This window comes from Anas acuta, chromosome 7 (assembly GCF_963932015.1).
Source record: "Anas acuta chromosome 7, bAnaAcu1.1, whole genome shotgun sequence".
In the NCBI taxonomy this organism is placed as follows: domain Eukaryota; kingdom Metazoa; phylum Chordata; class Aves; order Anseriformes; family Anatidae; genus Anas; species Anas acuta.
In genome coordinates, this window is record NC_088985.1 from 2,132,014 (window position 1) to 2,154,857 (window position 22,844).

A 22,844-nucleotide genomic window follows, 5' to 3' on the forward strand; every position below is an offset into this window, starting at 1 on the left:
CCTGCCCCAGTCCAGAAGGTCAGGATTAGTTCATGCTGTGAATTTGTGCTAGAAAGATTCAGATCCTTCCTGGGCTAATGGAAACAGATGCTTGTCAACATCTAGTTTCTGGTAGCAGGGTTTCAGCAGATGTTCATTTTTTTTCCACAATGATTTATTTGAATAGAAACCATACAAACCTCAAATGTAAAGTATTGCGAGGTGTCATTAATTATTTACAATCATTTCAGATGTCAGATTTTCCAGTTACAGTAAGTTGCAACTCCCTGGGGATTCTGGAGTCATAATGCTTGAAAAATAACCCATATTACATTTAATAATTCAGTACCATCTACTTTGGTGCTTTTATATGAACTGTTAGAGTGACATTTAATGCTCATTAGAAAGTTGTTGCTTTTTTTTTTAAATATTATATTATGCCAAGACTGCTGTATAGGGATATGTTGATTTTAATTACATTTTGCTTTGGTTAAAGAAAAAAAGAATCACCAGGAAAGGGTCAAAATGCTCCATTTGACCTCAAGCTGTTTATCTTTTAGCAATAGATATTTCATTAGAAAATCGCTTTGTGTATTATATTAATTATAAAATAAAAATAATGAAAGTTTAAAATGAAGGCAAATTTGAATGGCTTTTAATGGGTACAAAATATTTCCCGAGCAAGGTTCAAAATTCAACTTTCTGACTTTAATTTTTTCAGTATTAGAATTTACCGTGAAAAAAAATAAATGTCTTACCCATCTCTAAACACTGATGTTCCTGTGATACTGTACAGTCCTCAAATCAAACTCTTGTGAAGGAACTTTCCTTCACTATTCCAGAAACTGTGATAACACCCCGTATTTCTGATCTAATATTAATTTTTTTTTCCTTCAGTAGCATAAGAACAAAAAAGGAGGCAAAAAGATAACAAATTCCATCTTGTGTATATAGAAAGTAATTGCTGTTGTCTTATGACTGTCTTCCCTTCCCCTTCTCCCCAGCCCTCCCAAATAAATTGGATTTGGCCACATTGTTCCCATGCTAATCAATCTCCTGGCCTCCAAGAGAGTCTCGAAAGCCTGTTGACAACTGCTCCTGAATTATAAAAGCTGCGAGCCTGCCCTGATGCACTTTAGGGTTGAGAGACTAAAAGTGAAATGCTTTCTCTGTAGCTTTTAGATATGTCAGAGCATTACTTTAACCCCAAGGAAAGCTTCATTAGTCCAAGCTCTTAGCCGGCCCTTTTAGCTTTTTCCACCTCGATCAATTGAATCCAGTTCTGTCAACCGTATCATCTTACAAATACAAAAATGTTCAGAGTGAGAGTTTTTCATGAGATCTTCTAAAGGAGCGAGTTGCTCCCAGATGCTTGATGTTACGGATGTGTATAGCAAATACTACAAGTTCTGCAAGGATATACAGGGGTTGTGCACAGTCCAGACTTAAGCTGCTTTACAATGTTTTTGCCTTAAATTGATTTTCCTTAAAATCCCTTTGTTAGTTAGGGACTCTGTAATGTGTAGGGTTTTTTTTTTCTTTCTTTTTTTTTCTTCTTTTTCTTTCTTTTATCTTTTTAATTTGAGCTAGAACCTCAAGTATTATATGTATTTGGTGAAAGGTGAGGATTTCCTGGGGAGGACCTAAAGGGTCCCCATTATGACCAAGCAGGTTACATTTCCCCACTCTGTGAATCCTCTTTTTGCCCTGGTAGCTTGTGGTGAAGATTCAGACCACAGTTAAATCAACAGGCTGTGGATAAGTGGATACGGATTTTGGTACCAGTTATTTCCTAGCCTCACTATTAGGGGCATTGCTGCAGTGTTTACTTTGCCATCACCAGTTGACCATCTATCTCAGTGTTTGGAAGTGGACAGCAAAGGGATGGAAAGGTCTTTCCCAAGCACAGTGAAAACCATCATAGAAATCTTTCAGTAGTTATCAAAAAGCCTAGCAGAGCACCCTTTCCTGACATACCTGTGAAGAAGAAGGTGCAGATAAGCCACTTGTGGCTGTGCTGAATCCCAAATACAAGCGGCTTCTTCCATCTGTATCCTGGAGCTTTTGCTGTCCTTTAAAAAATCCTCTCTCCTAATGCATCCTTTCCCCTGCAAAGGTGCCCCTTCAAATCAGTCTCCAGGCTTTCCTGAGCCCAGCCTGACCATGCTGACTGCAGGACTAAATTGGCTTGATAGGATGGATGAAGAGATCCCAGCTGTCACTGGGCTGGCATTTAAATGAAATTTTGCTGGGAAGAGTAGCCCTGGAAGGTTTATTGCAGCGGAAAGGATTTGTTGAACACAATCGGTTTAATGTGGTGCAGAAGAAGAAGTGAGTATCTGCTTGCATGTTTCTCACGGAGTCTTGCTGTTGGCCTCCACATCATGGCATTTCCCCCAAATACAAGGCAAAAATGCCGTAAGAGCTCCAAGCACATTAATATCCCATAGTGTATCCCAACATTTTATATCTCAGTACATGAATGGGGTTAGGATGCAGATGAGCAATGTCAAAACATGCATTATTCTATAATTTATCTCCAGCAGAACACTTTCTGCTTTGGAATATGTTGTATTAAATGTTTTCCTTCAGACTTTTCAGCTGAAAAATCAAGAGTTTTTCATGAGCATATATCTAGGTAGCAAATACCAGCATCAGAGGAGTGGTAACTGGGAAATCCTCTTCAAATTGGGACCACTGAACCTTCTACAATTCAGTCCTTGAGCAAAGTGATGTCCCAAATGGTTCTGGGGTCTGGTGGCTGTCGGGAACCTGTCTCACACAAGCAAGGTTGTTAAACAACAGTGTGGGCTTCAATGATTCAGGTGTCCAGAGAGAACAATAAGGGGAGAATTTTTTTTTTTAAGGTAGAATGAATTGATGCTGTCCAAAGGGCATAAGGGTAATATGAAAGTATACTTCTAAGTACCTGTCACACTTGCTCACTCCTGGAGTGGTATAAATGATGGATCCCCTTGCATCCTTTCTTCTAGCACCCCTGAACTTGAGCTACACCATGGCCCAGGATATCATCTGCTTTCTGCCCACAGCCACAGGGCTCTGTGGACCTCTAGGAGCTGCCAAAAAGCCATCAAAGATGAAGCTGTAGTGCCTGTAAAAACTCCCAGGCACGCTGTAGATATGCTGGGCAACACTGGGTTTTCTTAAAGCAGGAGGAAAATGCCAGTAAATACAGCTTGTGTTGTATGATAGTCAAGCTTTTGATTTATTTATGATTTTAGATACGTTGTTAGTAAGCAGGCAGATATGTTGCTGCAAAAATCATGAAGACAAAATGATTTTTTTTTCCCCGTAGGAGAGATTGTGTGTACTTCTGTATGCTATTATATGCATATTGTTTTGGGATTTTAATGAGTGATTCATTCTATGTCATCTTGAAGTTCCAGATTAATTCAAGTGCTTTTCGATAGGAAGATACGTATCTGATTGAGAACTGAAAATTAGGAATGAAGATAACAGAGCAAACAGCTGAAAGCACCATTAGCTCAAACACAGCAAATTTTACTTTTAGTAAAATTTTTATATTTACCTTTAGTCTTTTCCAGGCTCTATATATTTGTACACTTTATAAGAAAACTTGTGACTAATCCTGAATCTTTAGAAATTAGTTATTTTTAGCGTGGAATTTTGATGAAACAAGTTAGGTTACTGCAGAAAGTTTCTAAACTCTTACTAACTACAGTCTTGCCAAGCAGTTACTAATTGTCTTTAATTTTGATGCCTTTCACTGTTTTTGTGTTTTATTTAATTCCCAAACCATGGTGTCCCAGACCAATGGCCATCCACCCCACCTCCTGCCTGCCTGGTACTGCAGTGTCCTGGGGGATGCTGCTCTGCAGAGCCTGTGCAGGGACACAAAAGCCATGACAGGGATTTCAGTCCATGCTAGAGTTTGCATACAGCATGCATATGGTTGTATTAGCATAATCACTTCAATGTCTTTTACCTCCACAGCTAACTAATTATTAGTAATGTGGCATCTCTGCTTCCATGCCTCTCTCACTTCTTTGCAAGCTGATCAGCAGTGTTGTCTTTGAGAGGGTTTTAACGGAGCTCTTTAGATGTCAAATAGAAGTCATGTGGGCAGATACTATCTTAGAGTTGCATATACAAATGTGCAGAATGAAAATCTGCTGATTCTCACTATTGTGGATTTACTCTTCAGTAGCACATGTATTTACATTCATTTCATGTGTCGAAATGATAAAATAAGCCTGGGCTATATTTTCTTATCTTGGTTATTATGCACATCTTTGTCTATCTGTATAAATAAATATTTTAAAAATCCTAGTGTATAATTTATTTATTTATTTATTCATTTTTCATCAGTAGCTATATCCAGGCCTTTTGGGAGTCATTTTTGCTCAGAAATAATAGGTTAAGTACATATTTTCTTGTATTTCATCTTTTCAGACATTGAAACCTGAGAGTTCTCATGTCTTCTTAGCACTGTCACCATCACATGAGGAAAGAAAATCTCCAAACACACTTTTATAATCAAAGTGGATTAATGCGTATTTGTCTAAAACAATCAACGTTGTAATGAAATAATTTGCCGGATAAAGCCTCAGCCAAGTAATTACTTGTAAATTAGCACTGTAAAATGGAATTTCAGCAAAATTTTCTGACAAAAACCATAAACTGTGTAGGTTTGAAAATAAAAGTGGTCGGGATTATTCCCAGACAATTTCTCTTTAGCAAGTATACCTTCAAGGCATGTTGACACCAGCAGCACGGTTTTGTCTAGGAAGGGTCACTATGGCAGCCTAAAATTAGCATGTTCAACTCAGCAGGGCCAGCTGCTTTTACAGTGAAAGATGGAGCAGAATATCTCAGTGCAGCTATAAGAAATCAAACCTCTGAGGCAGGGGATCCTGTAATTTCAGTGGCCGCATGTCTAACTTGTTTTTATAAGACAGAAAATCCTTCAGGCTACTGTTGAATATAAAAATATTATCATTCACTGAAATAGCTTCCTGTAAAAAACAGTGCAACAGTGACTTTTTTTTTTCCCCAGATATTCTCTCTATTAATTAGTTTGTTACATTCGTATGGTATAAAACTGTTCAAACAGTATGTTATAGATTTTCCTACTGATTTTTAGAAACCAGAAAATCCCAGGAACTCCAGCTTTTGAGCATTCCACTGATTTTAGTCTTCTTGACCCTAAATACTCTGTTGAGGAGCAGAAGCTTTGTGTGGACTGTGAGATGTTCTTTTAGTATACAAGTTGGAGAACCACATGTTTTAGTTATTTCTTTCTACATTTCTTAATGGATTTGCTTAGTTTCCTGGAGATCTTTGTTGATCTTTGTTAATAACAGAATTCATTAAATAGCAATATATGCTGGAATCATCCTTTAGGACAGCTTATCTGAAAACAGGAGCAATAAAAGGCATCTTGAGGAGAAGGGGAAACTTAACAAGTATCACTTACACAGTACTATTCTCCGGTAATTCACTTCACAGTAATTTTTCTTACGAGAAGCTACGTGAACCTGCGGAACAGATTATATTTGATGTTACTTAATAAGGTGATGATCAGAGCTGCTGTGTCAAGAAGGATTACACTGAGTCCTCAGCTGCTGCCCCTTCCTAATGGGTCTAGGACCTTTATGTTAAAGTGCTGATCTTATGAGGAAAGGTGCCAAATAGCACTCAAAGGCATCAGGATGTATCCTGTAACAGATAACATTTCCTGCCAACACACAGGATTTTGTTTTACTCTGTTCAATCAACACCGTCTTTTAATTTAAATTGAAAATAAAACAAAACAAACAAGCTTCTGACTAATCCTAAATTCAAAACCTAAATTCTCAAATTCTGCTTCCAGATAATGTTGACCTTTTTCTCAAAAGACCTGAGGTTTGTGGATTCAGTGTCTGTGGCTGTGTTTGGGCTTGGGACATCCCATTGTTTTCCAGGATTCCCCTTGGCTGAGCCGACCCATAAAAGGGTGTGCAATTTTATTCATCATAAGACGAGGGAGATAAAGTCCACATTTTTTAAAAAAAGGAGTAATGATACACCTGAAGAGCAGGAATTTTTTATATAAAACTAATATGCATGAACAAAAGATCACTGAAGTCCAGATACAACTCTAACGAGCTTCGTGCAATCATGAATAGAGTCTTGCTGCTGTGGGTTTGGTGGTGGGCTGTCATGTTCCCATGGCTCGTTTGTGCCTTCTTTGGGAAAAGTCCACAGAAGTGGCAATGCAGAATGGACCTTCCTCTAACGAATTTTCAGAAGTGCCCTGAAGACAAGGTTTTGAATTCCTTTGTGCTCTCCAGGGGCTGGGGAGCAGGGAAATAGTGTTAAGTGAATGGCAGAACTGAGCCATAAGTGAGACCAATCCTCTGCATTGGCTCAGGGTGAGGAAACATCATGGATCATTTTCATGCCCTAAAAATTGTGTGTCCTTCTCAACTCACTGAGGTGAACCTCATGGAATTGCATAACAGCCAAGGTTGGAAAGGATCCCAGAAGGTCACCGGGTCCAGTCTTTCATGGGAAGAGGAAGCCTAGATGACCCGTGAACATCTCCAATTGTATCTTCAAAACATCCAGTGATGGGTACTCCATCATGTCCCTGGGGAGGTTGTTCAAGGTATCAATTGTTCTCACTGTAAAATATTAATTTCTTACACCAAGATGAAACTTCCAATGCAACTTGTACCCCTTGTCTCTTGTCATCTCCATGTGCCTCCTTGCATAGAGCGAGCTGCCATCCTCTTTGTAGCCACCCTTTCAGTGGTCTGTTTGCTTGATGTTTTATGTTAGGAGGAGACAGGGATTGGGTGGGTCAAACCACATCCAACTTCTATCATAAGAACCCAGGGAAAGTTTGAACCTGACTCAGTACCTGCTGTCTGCACAACACTATGAAATACTTTGGGAACTGCCAACTCAAAAAACAGGCAGAGAAAGATCAGTGGGTGAGATGCTAATCTCAGAAAACTAAGCCAAAGCCTTAAAAATTGAATTGTTGACCTGGAAAACAGGCTCAGATTAAGAAATGTCAAGTTTGTTTGATGTCCTAAAAGCAGAAGGATAAGAAAATGGGGATATTTAGTGGTAGTACAGACAGATGGGAAGCGGATTAGTTTGGACTCCTTTTGACATGTGCTGTCGGTGCAGTATCACAAGACATGGGATGGACATTGCTTCAATAAGACCAGATTTACTGTGGAATGTAAGGCAGATTTTTTTTATGTTTACATATGACCTGGGAATCAATATGCAAAGCTCTCTTAATTAATTATTTATACAAGTCACACAGAGGGGACGGTGATGGCCAAAATCTGTATCTTGAGTCAGAAAAATGTGAATCGTGACCATTTTGCAGGGATGATTTTTGAAGTTATTCTTAGAGGATTATGCAGTTTAGTATGACCTACTGTTTTGCATTAGGCTGAGTGAGACATAAAGTATTGGAGTGAATAGGTCATCAGAAAAGAATGAGGGAAACAACTTCGCATACTCTGAATACATTCATTAAAAAACATCTTAAATAAACAGAATTGAAGGGGATTGTCCCACTCTGCTCAGCCTGCTGCGGCCTCGCCTCAAGCACTGCGTGCGGGTTGGGGTGCCGCAGTACCAGAGGGGCATAAAGCCATTAGAGAGCCCCCAGAGGAGGCTGAGAGGATGGTGAAGGGCCCAGAGGGCAAGGCGTGTGAGGAGCAGCTGAGGGCCCTTGGTTTGTTCAGCCCATAGGAGAGGAGATGAGGGGAGGCCTCATGGCGGCCTGCAGCTCCCTCACGGGGAGTGGAGGGGCAGGCGCTGAGCTCTGCTCTCTGGGGACAGCGACAGGACCCGAGGGGACGGCATGGAGCTGGGACAGGGGAGGGTCAGGCTGGTGTTAGGGAAGGGTTCTGCACCCAGAGGTGGTTGGGCACTGGGACAGGCTGCCCGGGGACTGGGCACACAGCACCGAGCTGCTGCAGGTCAAGGAGCGTCTGGACAATGCTCTCAGACATTTGGTCTGATTTTGGGTGATGCTGTGTGGAGCCAGGACTTGGTGATCCTTGTGGGTGTCTTCCAATTCAGGATAGTCTATGTCATGATAAGAAATAAGATTTGAATTAAGCACTGTACGTATTGCCTTCAGAAGTTGTCTCTCCAAGAGTTCGTAGTCAAGGGTGTGGTACATTACAGACCAATTTCAGAAGCAAGATGCAAAATTTGCTAGTTGTAGATTATTTTTTTTTCTTCACTTTTTTTTTTTTTTTTTTCTTATTTTCTGTAATTACTGTTAATGTAGCTTTGGTCCAAGAGATTAAAGGTTCTTTGGTTATGTCCAAAAAGTCATTTTCTACCATCTGGAGATGATACCATGGCTGCTTTCACTTAAACTCCAGAGCATTTGGCTCAGCCACCTCTCCTCGTCTCTTTCCCCAGTGCCAAATCTTTATTCAAACAAACAAACAAACAAACAAACAAACAAAAACAATACAAAAGACCAGTATAATCAATAATGGTGTCACTATTGGAATACCATACAGTTTTGAACTCAGATCTGAGAACCATGCTTGTCTATAATGCCAGCCATTCAAGAATATAAAATTGCACTGGTTTAAATGGAGGTGAACCTTTATCCAGTATTCTGGAGGTCCTTTACTTCATAGATGTAGGTGGGTGGTTTTGTTTTCCTTTTGCCATCCTAAGATTCATCAGGTACATTGGATATATGCTGCATATATGCTATATATGCTATATATGCTGCATCCTTGCTGCTGTTGGTATTGTCCTGATCTCACTCCTCTGTGCAAATATACTCAAGCAGGAAAAGAATTGGATCTGTAGTTCAAAAAGTTGGCCACAAATCACCTTTAATAATTGCTAAATGAAGTCTAATGATACTTGAAGTCATCATTTCTTAGGTGTGGGAATCTTTCAGTTGAGGTTCAAAGTGTCAGGTATCTATTCCCATGATTAAAATTGGTGCGTGTTAGATACCAGGCATCAGTAATATAATTGGAAAACATACTGTGTGCATTACCAGCATGGGGCCTTCCATCCAGCAGGAAAAAAGATTATTTACTTTATGTTTGTTTAATGTTTCTGACTTAATCCAGTGCCCTACCAACCAATTTCTTAGCTCTTACGAAACAATTTTAATAGAAGCTAATTTAAACTCTCTAAAACAAAGCGATATAGTGTCTTGATGGGCAAGCATTGCTAATTACTTTTCAATAAATAAGAGCAAAATCATCATCTCTGGTACAGATAGAATTTTAGTCAGAGTATGTCGATGTCATCTTTTATACCCCATTAAAATTGGCAGTGAGGACTTTTGCGGTGGCTCTTGTGCTTGGGCAGGGACAAAGCATCAGCCTGCAACCACCTGTGTGTAAATCCCATGGCCAGGTGTGCAGGATTGCTTATTATATTACAGGCAGCAAAGGCCTTTTCCATGGTGAGAGATGTATTTGGACACAAAACTGTTTTGAGAGCAGAAAGCACTGCACCATGTAGAGCCTGTGCAATAAAGTTCTTAAGACTGGGACCTACTGGGTGTTAAGCTAGCTCTGGGTTTCAGATTGTGCTTTGTACAACAGCACCAATTTTGGTTTGTAATTTCTTTGAACTTCTCTGAGTAAATTTTGTTTTTAAATTAATTTTGTGCTTATTACCTCACTGCAATGTGAGAACAAGTATATGTTTTTGGAAGGAGAGATGAGCTCCCAAAGGCTGAACGATAGTGTAAATGGTACACTGTGCTCAGCAAACGCAGAATTTTGTAGAAGACTTTAATTTGTTTGTTAATTATTGCCTAATTCCAATCAGTTAAATATTTGCTGAAATTAGTTCCCATTTTAAATCTCTGTATCTCATGGGTTTCTTTATCTGAAATTATATAAAGCTGAAAATCAGCTCTGGTATCTAATGAGAAGCTTAGGGTTCCCTCTTGAGAGCTGTAACTTTTTCATTTAGAAGAGAACTGAGCACTAGCATTTTTAATCACAAAATGAATCCTGTACACATACCCAATAAATAATATTTATGCTATTAACTATTGATGGTACAATATACTGAAACCTTCCATGTTTCTTTGAAAAATTATTTTTGCTCCTGATAACATTTCTGTCATAGAAAAGTCTGTGACACTGTTAGGTATGAGGTAAATCTTGCCAGTCGGGGAAGGTTTGTGATTTATGTGTGTGTATGTATATATAAATATATATAAAAATATATACATATATATTATGTACACATATATATAGTCATATATATAAACACACTGACATAGTAAGACTTATGTAATAACTTATCCTAACATAAAGAACTCCAGGCTGACAGTGGCTGAGTTCATTGCAGGGGTGCAATGAGGAAGGCCAAGGCTTGGTTAGAATTAAATTTAGCAAGAGACATATGAGACAACAAGAAGGGCTTCTTCAAATACATCAGCAGCAAAAGGAAGACTAAGGGAAATGTGGGTGCACTGCAGAGGTACGCCAGTACAGGCTGGGGGCTGACCTGCTGGAGAGCAGCTCTGCAGAAAGGGACTTGGAGGTATCAATCTCTATGAATACCTGAGGGGACAATATGAAGAGAATAGGGCCAAACTCTTCTCAGTGATGACCAGTTATTATAGGACAAGGGGTAATGGGTATAAATTGAACCACAAGAGGTTTCATCGCCATATGAGGAAGAACTTCTTTACAGTTTGGGTGACAGATCACTGGAACAGGCTGCCCAGAGAAGTTGTGGAGTGTCCTTCTTTGGAGATATTCAGAACCCTCCTGGATGCAATCCTGTGTAATGTGCTCTAGGTGACCCTGCTTGAGCAGGGGGATTGGACTGGACGATCTCTGGAGGTCCCTTCCAACCTCAACCCTTCTGTGATTCTGTGATTAGGGTTGAAGCTGAGCATCCTCTACCTCAATGGACTTCAGAAAGCATTAGAGATGTTTAAAATATCATAGGATTGTACCGTTGCTATGATGACTTTTTCCAAAGTTTTCCATTTGAGTTATAAGAGAAAGATTCTGAGCGTGTAAAAAAAACTTTAAAATCTTTTTTTTTTTTTCCTTTACAAGCATATTATAGTAAAATACAGGAAATTGCTTTTTAGACTGTCAGCATAAAACTTCTTCTGCTGCAGATAAGACCACTACGTGATAAGCTTGTTTTTGATGAATAGAGAAGTTTGGATTTCTTTATAATGGCAGTGAGTGTTTTCTACGTATGTGCACACTGATGTATTTCTTTTTCAGTTTAAAACTGTTTCAGGAGATGTGCTCTTTATTTTGCAAAAAAATAAGAAAAACCTCAAAAAGTTGCTAGTGAATGAGTGTCTTGGATATCTGTATGCCGATAATGAGGAATAAACAAGATACTGGAAGACTGTGTGTAATCAACAGTTTGACTTAATTAGCGCTACTGAGTCTGGAAGTGAGAACTTGTATTCCTCGAAAGCTGATGGAGGGGGATGCTGGTTGTCCAGGAGAGGTGAGCTGAGGAGGTAAGGAGACACAGACTTTCAGACTTTCAGAATATACCCGCAAGTGATACGTGTATCAGCAACATTTGGGTAATAATAAATGGAGGGTGTTAAACAGATGCTGACCACCCAGAAAACCAAGTGAAGGAATGTTTTACTGATGATTGTAAAACACCAGCACGAGCAGCTTGGGATAAATGGTAATATGAAGATGACTGATGGTGTCCTGGCCTCTTTGAAAATGAAACCGATGTCAAAATCCATGTTAATTGGTCCAACTAGAGCTGAGTTGTCTCTACAAAGCATTGTCATGTCCTGTGGTTGTTTCCCTGTGGTTTCAGTGATTTGTAACTTCTTTTCCATTGTTGAGAAAGGGAAAATAATATGGTAATGCAGTCTGTACTATGCATAAATGCTTAAAAATGGGGAATCAGCTAAAGTGCTCAGCTCCCATTTCAGAAGCACCAGACATCTAGGAACCAAAGCACCATTTAAAAAATCAATAGGACCTTGGCTTCTTCCTTTGTAATGAGCATTGCAAAATGGGACTTAGGTGCCTAAGTCAATTAGATGGCTTTTAACGTCTTGTTACAGGCTTTCCTATTTACTCAGCCATGTCTTGGAAGTTGATTTGAAGGCTTGGACAAACTTTACCAGTTTGATGATTGCTTGTGCACATAGTAGATGTAATTCAGTAGGTAGGAAGCCTTGCAGATGAAGTGCTGGTGTGTGACAAACCATTGGGATTTCTTTCCTGTTCTGGTGTCATGTATGGTAGGCTTTTCAGATTTCAGAGTAGACTACAACTGACAGAGTCTGATATAAGTCCAAAAATAGACTTCATTCCTGGTGAGGAATAAGAAATTTGAGTTCCTTCAGTAACAGAGTGATTTTGATTGACTCCCAGATCAGGTTGTCATATATGACCCTAAATAAAAGCAGTGATATGGCCTTAGACTCCACATCTTATGTACTTCTAATAGGATTTGCATATTTGAATTTAAATCAGTTTAATAAAAAATAAGTCAATTCAACTGCTGAGCAGAGAGCCTACAGGTGAATTTGGACGAGTGTTTTTTTTTCATTTTAGATAGTTGCACTTGTAGCGTCTTCATAACCAGCAGTCTATATATATATATTTAATTTTCCTTCCTCACACACTGACAACCTAAAGGGAGATGAGACATGCTGCTGCCTGACAACCCTTCAGTCTGAGGGCAGTTGTTATTCTTACGTGACTTTGTGACGTTGGCTATCAAAATCTCTTTCCTCATCTGTCCATCAGCGCTGGGTCTTGCTTTGATTCACTCATGGAAATGTTGACATTGTTGCTCAGCTCCATGAATACTAATCCAGAAAACAGAGCCGCTAGCCTTATGGACACAAATAATACAGTCTTGGCAGCTAATGAGCTACATTAAATAGATATACATCATATCCATAGATATCTATATATCACTACATGTAGATATATATATCTGTATACAGAGAGTATTTGTTTTGATACGTGTTAAGTCTCTATATTGGTTTATCTGTATCCGAAGCAGTGCATGGCCATTTGTCCTTTTTGTCCAGATTTAATGTAGGATTTAATAGATTTAGATATTTCTAGTCTCCACGGGGAAATAATACTTGGAGAACCATAACTGTTTCAATTTCATATTTCAACATTGTGTTACAGGTTTTCCCTGAATGAAGCCATCATTTATATGTGGTACTTAAATTGAAAAAAAAAAAAAGTGCAATGAAGTTTTTATCTGGTTTAGTATGCCACTGAAATACATAAAAAGCCGTTATATTTTTTAAAGCTTGAGTTCAATTTTTTGGGGGTCTAGATTATTGTTAAACAAGAACCAGCCCTCACTTTGATTATCCTTTTATAAATTCAAAGAAAAGAAATACAAAACATTTTGAGTAGCTCTCAGGAAAAACAGAAAACAAAAAGCAAAAAACAGCAACAACAAAAAAAAGGCAAGATAAAGCACTAGAGTTTCCCTAAGAAGCAGGCTGTTTCCTTCCCAGATATGGTCAGTGTCTAATATTGCAGGCAAAAATCTGATTCTGGCTAAGGCTCATTTTACATTTATGCTTGATAGCAACCAGCCAAAAGAAAACCAGCAAAGGAGCAAAGCCCAGCCCCACAAACCCACAAAAAAGCAACGCCCTAAAAAAGTAATAATTCTGAAATGACTTTCACTGAGCGCAGTATTGAGGGCTTTCTAGCCGGGGAGCATTGGGTCCCAAGCCAGTTTTCAGGTGGATGTAGATGGCATGAGGGAAGGGTTTGATGTTGAGCAGCATGCAGCTGGGTTGGGACTGGAGACCTCCCCACACTTGCACGGACGCCCCACAGCCCCATTCCATCCCAAGCCTGTGCTCGGCCGTGGTTATTCTGCATTTTACCAGTGAGGTCAGGCTGGCTTTTCAGCCCCTCTCTGATGAGATGAATGGCCAAGGTTCAGAGTTAATGCCGTTTTTCCCTTTTCCTTTTCTTATCATATGAACTGCGGTTTCTTTATTGTTGCTCTGGACTTGTCATAAGCATTCACAGAATAATTTTCCAACCCTCAGGCATTCAGCTCACTCAGGCATTGGAAGAAGTCAGCTGAGCAGCCTGGGTTTGATAGCCGTAGCCCATGCACAGCAATTACCAGCTCAGAAAGGAAAAAAACAGATACAGAAAACATGTACAATAGCCAGTACTGCTGTATTTTGTGTCTTGGGCAGATCCTGGTGTGCTGTAGGCCACCTGCGCTATGGAAACAGTACAGTAAAACTGCCTCACTGCTTGGCCCCATAAAATGCTGTCAGCTGTTTTGATGATATTCATTTAGATTTGCCACTTTTGACCATTTTTCCAATAATTTAGAAATGTATATATATTTTTTGCCCTACCTGAGCCGTAGGAAACATATGCCATATCTATGTAACAACTGCAAGGAAGCCAAGGAGCAGGAAGATGCATTGCTTCAAGGGCGCTCGGGCTAGCCCAGAGCCTGGATGCTCCGTGCAAGAAATGCATCACTGAGCCAGTAACAAGGTGCCTAGTGAGTCCGAGTGCCCTTCAAGCAAACAGGTACATGTTCAGCTTGGCTCTAACACTGGATTTTGCTGTTGAACTGTGTCCTTCAGATACTAGCTGAAAATCCATGTTTCACCATGCCCTGTGCCTCCCCAGCAGCCAGGTATGGGTGGGACTGGTTGGCAGAAGGTGTTTCTCCATCCACAGGACAGCATGTGAGTTGCACTATGAGTGATCCAGCTCTGCTGATTTTAAGGGTGTTTCTGAGAACTTGGCATCTTTGAGACTGGTACCATAAGCTAAGCTGGCATTAGGAAGCATTAATTGCTGCTCTTGAGGCTGTGATGCTTGGGCTGGGGTGTGATGGACAGCCATCCAGACGGACAGACAGATCGGGAAGCAGAGTTGGCAAGTAAGCCCTACTTGCTTAGGCTAGCAAAATAATAAGAATAATAACAACAATTAATAATCGTGATGTGACAAACTGAGTACACTAGCTTTCACATCCCATTCACCAGCATAAAGCCTTTGTTTCACAAAAACCTCTGCTAAGGTTAGGGGTAAGCTATGCACATGCATCATGGTCACCATGGGCTGGCAAAGCAATTTTCCCCACATCTCATACTTCCTCTCCAATATCACGTGCATCCTGAGACAGAAACAACCGTCAGTGTATCCTGTATTTAGTGCTAGATTAGACATTATTAAATTAGACTGCCAATTTGTAACCTGGCAGTTTTGTTCCTAAAACCATTACTAATGAGAGCTCTAGATTTCCATTGTATTTCGTCCATAGTCAAAGATTTTAGTGGTGGCAGGGCAATTTCTTCTGAGATGCTTCTTGTAAATGTGCCCTCAAACAGTGAATGTAAGAGCTGAGGGTGCAGAATAGGGAGTTTTACTGGGGATTTATAGGAATTCCAAGTATTATTTCTGGCAAGCAGAAAGCTGTCGTTACCTGTATTTTAAGAAAGGAAATGGTGGAATGACTCTTTTCTGTTATAGGTAAACTGCAGTGAGTCAAGCTCTCTAACAATGATACGTTTGTGTCACCACCTCTTGACAAAATGGCTTGTTTTCAAGGAAGGACTCCTTGCCTTCGGTACAAGAATTGCAGGTTAAAAATATGAATGCATTTCACTGTCATAGATGAATTTCTCCACTTGACAGTGTCATTGCCATTCTGGCCTCAGCTGAATATAATTGAACTTAGGTAACAATTATGTTAATTTACTGCTCTTGTGACAGGGTGGGATATGATAACCACTAAATTTTTTTTTTTCTTTCATAAAATATTTTTGCTTAACATTCATAACATCTTACACTGTAATACAAAGCGAGGACAGCTTGACAGGATAAATGGAGGCCTTAAAATCTTACTCCAAGAGAAGAAGCAGCAAATGCAGCAGGCTCCAATTTGCAAAAAGTTAGATCCCTTTCATACTTCCTCTGGCTTTCTTTTTTTTCCCAAAGATACTTAAAGATTGGCTAAAAATTGGAAATGTGAGGATTGCAGAAGAGTGAGCCCAGCAATGCCAGGTAGAATTGACACATGTCATTCTCTTTATAGGAAGAAGAAGCTGCAAGGATTTTGGATAAAACAGTTGCATTTATTTTCAGTTTTGTCCTAAAATTGAATTTTAGCAGGTAGGGTTGGCATAGCACAGCATGAACACTCTTAGGAAGCTATCCCCAGCCCTGCGCATGGGTTTGGTGTTGGGGAATTGTTTTCTGCACAACACCTCAGGCATCCCAGCAGGGCTGTGCCTCCAGCACATGGTGCTTCTGAGCTGCTCTGAAAGATCAAGAAATCAGGAATATTTAACTGCATGCAGATTTTGTTACTCCTAGCTTGAATTTTGAACTTGCAGAGGCTCTAAGGATGACATGTATTGTATCCAGCATGCCTAAACTTTGTTCAGTGTCTCCTGTGTGCATAGCCTGGCTAAAGAACTGGGGGACAGGGAGTAAATATAAGAACTTATTTTTTTAAGGCATGAATAAAGTTGATGAATACAATACTAAAGGCAGTGTCCTGCAGGCAGCTTACAGGCAAAAATGCCATTGTGACCACTGTACAGTTTTATATGACTGACTTTGACCATTTAGGACTAAAGACAGCATATGAAGAAGCAAATTGCTGTCTTCTTAAGGTATAATTCTCCAGAAGACTCCTAGGCACTGTTAAACATACAGTCTTTAATTGATTAATTTTTGTTGTTAACTGTATGAAGTCTAAGGACTTCATAGTTAAAAGCTATCTTCCTGCATATATATCTTTAAACCATACTTGCAGCGATAATCAGAAAGCAAACCAATCCCCGTGCATTTCAGAGGATAATTTTAGCCATCAGGACGTGTTTTAAAAGTCCAGCTATCTTAACCTGCTTAACATGAGCTAATGCCCTGTGTGGTGTTTTCATGGCCAAAATCAGTGATTTTCTCATCAGCAGAATTGCCTATCCATAATTTTTTTTTTTTTTTTTTTTGTTAAAGCTACTCTCCCTGTCTATTTGTAAAATATTTGAGTAAGCTCTGCAGATCCTTGAGGAGCTATCTGAATGTGAGCAGCCTCACTGTCTGTCTGAGCAAGAGAGTTATCCTGGTGGGCATTGCCACGGTTTGTCTGCAGACAGCAACATCCTTTGGCAACTGTCGTGTATTTGGAAGGCATTTGCTGCTTCGGTGGCAAGTGGAAGAAACTATTTCTGGTTGAAGAAAAAGGATGTATTAACTCCACATGGTTCCAGCACAATACAGAGTGCACTTTCCGGGCTAAAAGAGCCAGAAAGAAGATATTATGATACTGTTTTTTTTTTTTTTTTTTTTTTTTTTTTTTCTTTTTCTTTTTCATTGTTTCATGTAAAAATCTTCCCTGGTTAGAGGGTTTGTGGGGTGTGAAAGCTCTGCACGTCCTGTCTGGTGCGAGCTGCTAGAGGGTTCACCTGAAGATGCTGAAAAGTGTTGAGATTTTCTTCTGTTTTATCGCCAGTTTATTATAAGAGGTTTCCTGAAAGTTTTAAGTACTTGAAATGGGATGCTTTTAGAGCTTGGCTTAAGTCTGAACTAGGAGCAGTGGTGCTGGCTTTACCTAGATATGCTTATTTATCATGAGTACTAAGGGAAGCTTTTCTGAAGTATTTTACATGTATTTATTAATTCTCAGATTTGTTTTTGAATATATGTGAAGTGAGGAATTTAATCGGTTCAGCTTCAAGCGAGCATTTCTCTGCCTTTTCAAAGAAAAACACCAGCCCATGCACTTCTGTGCAGGGAACCAGCAGAACAGCAGTTTCCAGCTTGGTTCTGTTTTTTGCAACTCAAAATGGGAGATTTAAGGTTTTTCTTGCTTGGATTTTTAGCAGAGGAGGTTCGTAATACAAGAATTTATTTCAACAAGACTCGAGAGGAAGCAAACTGATGCATACATAGACATGATCAGTGTATAATAAGATTAAGGCATGACAGTATTCATGAAATTATATTGATGAAAGCTTTGGCATCCCAGAGTGGTATAGGTGGCATTTTTAATGGTATTTGTCTCAACATACAACCACTTAATGCTTAATATTCCTTATGCATCGCTTGAAGGTGTTTCTTTTTTCTTTGCAGGCTAACTTACTTCACTTGGATAGTTTGTTCGCAGCCTGCATACTCGGTCAAAAATGTTGCTCAGCTAGTTTGTAATGGAAAATATTGCCATTACTGATATTCAGAATAGCGTAGAATGATTTAAAAATTCTTGAGATGGAAAGGATGTAGCTCTTCGGCACAGTTAGGTGCAGTACTGAGCTATGCAATGAGTTAGGCAAAGCGGTGGAGGAAACATGAGGCAAGTACAAAAGCTGTGACAGTGTCTGAGGTTCCTCTAATTGCACTCTAGCATGAAGGTTTTCCTTTTATTTGTAATTTCTTGTTTGGTTGTTTTTTAAACATCTCTGCTGTCACTGAAGGAGCTGAATTGGGAAGAGCTGATGCTTGGAGACTAAAACCTTTTCTCCATAAGGCAAATGCTTTGCCTTTAGCCACAAAGCACATATAGATCTACCTATCTCAGCACTTCTACCTGAGCAGCCAGGCACCACCCATTCAAAAACTTTGTAACTTGCCACCAAGCCTCCATGGGAGCAGGGCTTCTGATTTCCTGTCTGTACAAAATAACTCAGCATTAGCCAGTAGTAATTGCGGGTTGGGAGCCTCTGATGGTGGTGATAAAATACAGAGACTGGCAGTCATATTTACACAGTTTTGTACTTCTATCTCCTTAATTCAGATTACTTTTTTTTAAACTTTTCTCCCATTTCTGCTGCTTATCGTGGAATTAAGTTCCAGCCCTCAAAGGGACCATTGCTTGGCTCAGTGGCAGCAAATATGATGAAAGCATAAAACTATTTATTTTTAAGATGTGAAATCATCCAGTTATAAGTTTGTTTGTCTGTTTGGTTGTTTTTTCTATCAATAGTTAAGATGTTATTTGTGTGTTGAAAGGCAATCATTGTAAGATACCTTGCACTGTTTTGCCATATAATTGCAGCTGCGTAAGAGCAGCCGAAGCTATTCTCTGTAGTATGTAGCTAAGTTGGCCGAAACAGGCATGTAAAGCTCCTGGAAATATATTTTTTAGCACTTCTGTGTTTTTAAATTTAGATGTGTTCTTTTGTTTGTTGCTCTTTTCTTTATGAACCAGTCCAGCCTGTGAAACCAAACAATGTGTTAAGGGTAATTTAGTATATTTTGTTTCATTCCTCAGATAACTTGGTATGTTTTGCTAAAAATAGAACCTAGAAAAATGAGAATTTAATTTTTTCTGTTGTCTGGATGTGCTGTGGCTTCCAAGGAGACTGAAATCCAAGTGTGTAGTCCGTCGCTATCCAGGAGGTTGATGTGCCTGTCTGATAATTGTTATTTTATGGGTGGATCATAAAGTACTGCCAATTTAGGAACATGGTTTCTTCAGTTTATGGTTTTGACTATTTCCCCATGGCTTCCCAGAGAAAGGGTATGTGAATTTAGTTTAGTAAAAGTTAAAGTTCAGGCAAGAGCTTCAGCAGTTTGCAGGTGCACGCAACACTTGCTCTTTGAGCTGAAGATGAAAACAGACTATGAAAACAGACTAAAGGCATTCCTCCGGAGAGCATTTGGTGCCTTGATGAGTAATTTTCTCAGCAATCTGACAGGTAGCAACTCGGGTTGATTCACACTGTTTACTGCAAGTACATGGGCTGCCCAGGGGCATTGCGTTACGGGAGGGATTTTATTGCCCTTCTCAAATTTTGAGCATGAATATGTGAGCGCTTGAATTTCCAGCGCTTGTTTTGACAGTGGATGACCACTGAGAATAATAAAAGTGCATGCTAAGTTGAGATGAGCCTGCACACAAAGTTTCATGGTAATGATCTTCAGCCCTGTATATTGGTGAGTGACACAGCAGTGACTGCGGAAAGCTGCCCAAGGCAGTTTATCCTCTGAAGATAACTGTGGTGGAGAGAAGTAGCCTTCTGTCATGAATTACAGCTAGAAGCTGCCCCTTTGTCAAGCCTGGCCTCCAGTTACCGGGTCGTAGTATCCATGGTGGAGCAGCAGCTGGGGTACTTCCACCGTCTTGATACCACGCACACTAGGGATGCAGCACGTTCTTGTCTGAGAGATGCAGAAGACCATCACAGGACCAACCTCTTTTATAAAAAACAATTAATTAAAAACCACACCAAGCCCTGTGAGATATGGGAAAGCTATTCTTGGTTATTCAGGGTGGATCAAGCGGGCTGAGCTCATGTGAAGTAGACCAGTATTCAAGCTTTTAAAACCATGATGTGTGTTGTCATTGTAACTCCAGGACATCTGCTTTTCTCATGCTCTGATTACAATCTTATATTCTACAGTTGGCAGCTTCTGTTTTTACAGTTTTGCAAGAATTTACTGGTTCTCTTAGCAGGTTTTTCCTTTCAATAACTTTATTTTATCCTGTTGACAAGCAAGGATAGATGCTGTGTAGTGCTATCAGAGACCAAAGTTATTCCTGAGTTTCAGCAAAGCAGAAAGGCAGCAGCAATACCTGGTAAATCACAGAAGGAGATGCCCATCTTCCCTTCCATGTTTTGTTTGGCATCATCCAGAGCACTTGCTCTTTCTCCCAAAGCATTGCATGAGCCTTAAGACAAGAGAAACGGTACCAGAGTTTCCCCATTTCCAGATGTAATCAAGAAACTGCATTTTGTGTTCAGCAATGTGATCGTGTTGTTGATCCTTGTGAGTTCTGTGCAGCTCAGCTCTTAAATAAAAGAAACACGCAACAGCAAACAGGCTGACATCCACCAACTGTCAACAGATACATCTGCCATGGCATGATTTATCTAATGCACTAGGTAGAAATCCTGCCTAAATTTCTTACATTCTGTAACAGACAATAAAAAAGTAGCAAAGCTCTGTGATATAATACAACAGCAAACTCGGGGAGCCTTTCTGCAGCATGTCTACAGATGTTAACATTTCTACAGAGACTGTAGACATAGAAAAGCTTCTTTGCTTTGAGAAGTGGTAGAATTGTAATAAAATACAGTAAAAACCAAATAGCTGCTCAATTATATAGTAAAGTATAAAACATATAATTAAATATTAATGTGGGGTTAATATAAAATCATCAGTAGCTATTTACTTTTTATCACAAAACGGTTGAGTAGTGATTATCCCATTATAAAATACATGGCAGGCGCATCAAATATGTGTCCTTCGCCATGCTCCTTTTGTCCTTTTTTTTTTCTGTTCCCCAAATTTAATAGTCTGAGCATATAAATGGTGTGGGAATTATTTAAAATGGCAACTTATCGCAGAACATTATCTAAATGTATGCTGTGTTTTTATGTTATGTAGTAGAAGAAAAAAAGTCTCTCTCTAGGATGACAAACACCTAGAAACGAATCTCAGATATCATGAGAAATAGCATTTCACTCAACACTCATACATTGTCCTGGTCTCAAATGTGCCTTTGCTCTTGGAAAGAAGAGGGTATTTTTAGACTAGTATTTTGGCTCTGTGCTGCAGGTGGTGGTCTCACTGCTAAATGCAGAGCCAATTCTGTGTCTCTTCATCTTTAAGCTAACACAGCTGATCAGCAGCACAAAAACTGCTGAGGATTATTGTAGCTAAAGAAACCAACAAACCTCGGCTGGCAGTAGCTTAGCATATACACTGGGTGTTTTAACAATACAACCATCCAAAAAAAAACCACTTGCTGGCAGACCACTGGAGTAAGTGCGTTAACAGGAATATGCTCCAGTGAAAGCTTGGCAGCTCCAGATGGAAGTGCCCCCATCAAAAGAGATTAACCGTTGCCTTCAGTATTCAGGGGGATGCAACAATACGCTGTAGTTTTTTGCCACTGGCACACTGGCTCATAATCTCGTATGTGATCACAGCATTCAGCTGATCCATGGCTAAATAAACAGCAAGAAACAGTGGCTAAAATAATAGCAACAGATTTGGGGTTTGACTGAGGTTTGTAATGCCCAAAATGTCTTTGCAGTCGTGTGGAGCATCTGGGCAGCATGCAGAGAACTTCCCTGCCTTCCTCATCCTCTGCAGATCCGCTGGTGCTGTGGATAATCCAGACTGCTTGAACCATTTTAAAATCAAAATGTAGCGTTTTGGTTGTGAGGAATGTTGGGGGCATCTTATGAAAACGTATGATGGTGTTAAAAAGGACATTGAGTGCAGATAAATGGAAAGCTGCACAGCAAGAGTAGCAGGCCTGTTCCTCTGTGTAAACTGATGGCCTCTGGGCTGCGGTCTATAATTTAGGAATGAGGCCTTGTGTTGTTCTTTGAAAATGTCAGCCTAGCAGTCTCTCTTTCTCAATAATAATAATAATAAAAAAAAAAAAAAGCCAAACTGAGCTCTAGGAGGGAAGTAGTGACAAAAAAAAGAAATGAGAGAGAGGGAAAGTCTGTCCAACCTCATGTAAACTCGTGGCTTGCCTCCGTGTTGAATACTGCATAGGCTTGTGGCTGCCCTGTCTCAAAGAATCTCTCGTCAAACCAAGAAAGGTTGAAAGAAGATTGAAAAGGGTAATGAAGGCATCTAACACATGAAATATCCAATGGCTTACCATGCTTTCATCCGTAAAAGAGACAACAGAGCAGATATAAGAGAGGTCTGGACGATGATGAGCCACATGAAGACCCCAAGGACAGAGGAGTTGTCCACTTTTTCCTCTGCTACAGGAATTCGAGGGGTGTGAATGAAGTAGCTAGTGGGGTCAGGCTCAAAAAACCACCCACAGCTGGCAAGACGGACCTTTGGCATAACCCCTGCTGCCCATGGTTGTGCTCCTGGGTTTTCCCTGCATGCAGCAAGGGAAGATGCTCTCCATGATGT

The 22,844-nt window shown here is 39.9% G+C and overlaps 1 protein-coding gene across 4 annotated transcripts in view; it reads left to right on the top strand.

The window, feature by feature from the left end:
- Window positions 1-22,844, top strand: part of PRKG1 (protein kinase cGMP-dependent 1) — a 449,368-nt gene that overhangs the window by 200,763 nt on the left and 225,761 nt on the right. The window lies entirely within an intron of this gene.